The sequence below is a fragment of the Canis lupus genome, chromosome 17 (genome assembly GCF_048164855.1).
Source record: "Canis lupus baileyi chromosome 17, mCanLup2.hap1, whole genome shotgun sequence".
NCBI lineage: Eukaryota > Metazoa > Chordata > Mammalia > Carnivora > Canidae > Canis > Canis lupus.
The window spans coordinates 43,530,496-43,534,403 of record NC_132854.1 but is presented as its reverse complement, the minus strand read 5'-3'; the positions used below and the strand labels follow the sequence as shown (position 1 = coordinate 43,534,403).

The 3,908-nt window shown below is 34.2% G+C and overlaps 1 pseudogene; it reads left to right on the top strand.

Moving 5' to 3' along the window:
- Nucleotides 1-642: 642 nt before the first annotated feature.
- LOC140608407 (AP-3 complex subunit sigma-1-like) lies at nt 643-1,304 on the top strand (annotated as a pseudogene).
- Nucleotides 1,305-3,908: the final 2,604 nt, after the last annotated feature.

The following is a 3,908-nucleotide window of genomic DNA, read 5'->3' as shown; positions in this document are numbered from 1 at the left end:
AATACAGCAATGAGTAGTTTGTCTTCCACCCAGGTGGGAAAATGGTATAAATATTGGGCCATCGAGTAGAGTACTAAGAAAGGTATTGCCTTAGGAGTGAAATAAAATTAGCCCAAGACTAAAGAGTTCCTCTGGCCCTAGGTAAGGTTCGAACTACTTCCAAGTAACCCAACTGGGTTGAAATCAAACCTCAAGAATGTTTTTAGATTTATAGAAATATTCAGTGCTCAACAAGGTACAATTCGGTGTGTCTGGACTTCAATCAGAAATTACCAGGCAAGAAGGATGAAAATATGACCCAAACGAGGAGAAATTAAATCAAAGAGACCAGAAATGTCACCAAAATAAAGTGATGATAAATATATATCGTTATATATACACATTTGCCAAACGGTATCTACGATGCCGTTGCATTTAATTATTTACATAAATCACTGCCAGGATAACACCTAGGCTGTTTTACAGGCTGTCTTTTACAATAATGAAGTTTAGATATTCAATCTTTATTAAAAATCTACTGTTTAAAGATACGTGTGCTTGTGAGATGTGGGGTGGGGGAGGATCACTGGAGAGATCTGACAAAGCTAGCATTCCCACACCTGCCCTGGTGCCCAGCCCCCACCCGATTAGCCCCGCTCAGCCATGATCAAAACGATTCCTATCTTCAACAGCCATGGGAAAGTGAGGCTCTCCAAGTTCTACCAACCTTAGAGTGGAGACACACAATAGCAAATCATCAGGGAGGCAGTGCATTTGGTTACAAAGAGAGATGAAAATGTAGTCTCCTGGAAGAAGGATTGTTAATTGGAAGGTATGACAACAAACTGATTTACAGACACAATGCAACATTATATTTTGTCTTCTGTGTGGATTCTTCAGAAAGTGATCTTGGCATTTTAAATCAATACAGCCACAGAAGAAGCCCAAGATTCATGGGTCTCTTACCATGTGTATCCAGATCTGACCCCTGAATCCACCCCTCCCGTCTCCTGAAAATCATTCATAATGTCCCTAGAACTCAAGATATTTGTGGAAACATTGCTGTAAACTGGATTTACTTTCTATGTAAACCAAGTTCACAATATTCTTGCAGAATTGATGATGGGGGATAATGGTATTGGAGACCAACATGAATGAGGTTGTCACACAAATCGATGCACAAAATAAACTGGAGAAATCTGAGGCATGAGCTCCAGCCCATGCTGTATCAAGCTATAAAGAATATGGATCTTCCTGAAATCCCAAGAGATAGTAATACTGGTAACATCAGTATAAAAGTGCCAGACCTGCCCTCTTTTAAATAAAAATTTTAAGAAGTTACTCCCAGGTAAAATCCAGGTAAAAACTTAGATGGAAAGCCATTTAAGTTTACCATGCAGCTGTTTACCAAAACTAGAGAAGAGTCTTAACTCTTGTTCTTGGATATAAGTCAAGGCACTAGATAGAAGTTGTATAACATCAGTATAGAAGTTCAATGTTGCTTTTCTGTTCAGTATTTCAAAAAGTGTTTGAATCATTACTTTAAATTTTGTATAATCCAAAATGTTGATGTTTTGTAGGGATCACAAAAGCAGTATTCCATAACTCTTCCTGTTATTTTCACAATTGTTATTTAAAGCGTTCTTTATAAAGTATTGTGTGAAAACATTATGACCTTTTTTTTTAGTTTAAATGAACTCCAAGGTAACCAGACTTCTAAAGCAAAAAATAAAATAAAAATAAAATAAAAAACTATTGTCATGTGTTTTGGAAATTTTTATGGTCTCACTTGTTATTACATTTTTAGTTTCATAATAATCCCTTATGCATATAATTTTTAGTGTTGTTTGATGGATGTGCCATTGTTAACTGTACCCTTAAGAAACAATAGTGATGATTGAGGTTTTACTTTTGATATTTTATCTTATTACAACCCATTTGGGAAATGGCAAGTTATTGTTTTTGTTTTCCTAATCCAGTCCATTTCTTCTGCTACACATTAATAAATGGCTCCTTTAGACTATTGATTGCTACTATCTGAAACCTACATTTATCACAGCTGCATCACTGTTTTCTATTGCACAGTAATTTGCTCCTCATTTATTTCATTTTGTAACACACAAAAACTAAAAATCACAAACACCTGGTAATAGGGGACTATATAGGGTGCATATTTAACATGATACTGTTGTTTGTGACCATTTTATTCAAAATATAAATAGGTTTAGAATATACATATTATTAACAGAGGAACAAAATTTTTTAAAAAACAGGGTTAAGTGACTGAAACTGAAATGTTCCAAGTGTTAACCACCAGAGATAAAAGGCAAACTGGGCAGCCCAGGTGGCTCAGAGGTTTAGCGCCACCTTCAGCCCCAGGTGTGATCCTGGAGACCTGGGATGGAGTCCCATGTAAGGCTCCCTGCACGGAGCCTGCTTCTCCCTCTGCCTGTATCTTTGCCTCTCTCTCTCTCTCTCTCTCTCTCATAAATAAATAAAGTCTTTAAAAAATAAGGCAAACTAACAATATTTCTCTATTTTATCATACTTTATAATATGCTGTCAAATATATAGAGGTTTGCTGGTCTGCCCAGATTCCACTGATTTCTAAATCCTTGCTCTGTAGCTTTTTCCTTTGAATCATTGAGTTAGCCCCATCCTTCTAAGTTTGCCTTTAAGTTCTCCAAGGTTAGGTCCTGTTGACTACAGTCAGAGAAATCTTGACACATAGGGTTTTCAGACTATCAATATTCAATCCTTATCTTACATATTTTATGCTAAATATTTTGCTAATTTTTATGTGATATTCAAAAATAAATAATACATATACTTTAAGGAACTTATAGTAGAGATTTTAAGTATAAATTTGTATAATGAGCATTTAAATCATAACACTTTAGACAAAATTCTCAAAGATTTTTGACAAAATTCCTAAACCACTATTTATAATAAAAGTCTATGAACAAAAGATTCATGATAAAAATTTAGACATATACTAATATTACATTCAACAACTTAACTTTTCCCCTATTTTCTAGAGAAAAATGAAAGAAAAAGGGAAAAGGAAAAGGACTCAAGTTCATCATTAAATATCACCAAATTAGATTCAAATGGATATGGTAAGTTCCTGGATTTTATGACCTTTCCTTTCTAAACTATTATCAAAGCCCATTATCTTAGCTCTCATTCTACGAATCCTTAATTACTCTAAAAAAAATGAATATCCGCAAATCCTCCATGATTGAAATATGTGGAAAGTCAGATAATTTCTTGAAATAGGGAAGCAAATGTACAATTAGGTAAGAGTAATTTAATAGCTAGGCCAAGCATCCAAGAAACATTCTCATAACATCCAAGATAAAATATTCATCCTTAAAAGTCCACAAACTGGATTTTTTGAATACTTGGATTTTTCAAGCTCTAAAACCAATATTAAACCAATGTTAACTCACAAGAGACTGATAAATAAATCAAATTTCCAATATATTAATTTTCTTCAGTGATCACATTTCCAGCTAAAGCACCTCACTTCCTGGTATTTGACCTATATAAGAAAATTAATTATTGATCAAAAGCTTGCCTGATGACCATGGAATGAAAGAATAGAGAAGCAGATACCCTCGAGATGTTTCATCTATTTCATGAAGAATCATAGTAAATTATTCCTACCTCACACAGCAGAGAACACTATCAAGGGGCCAAATTTCTCATATTCCCCCAAATTATTTCTTATTTCTGAGCAGTGATGAATCCATACCACTGAGTTTTGCTTCTCTGAAATCTGTTTTCTTATTCTATACATTTTTCTATTGACAGTTTCATTCTTTTGATGTTATTATCACTGATCATGATGTATATATTGAGTTGTTTACGTAAACAGAACACACTATTCTCTTGCCTTTTTTCAATGATTAGCTTTCAGAGGTTTA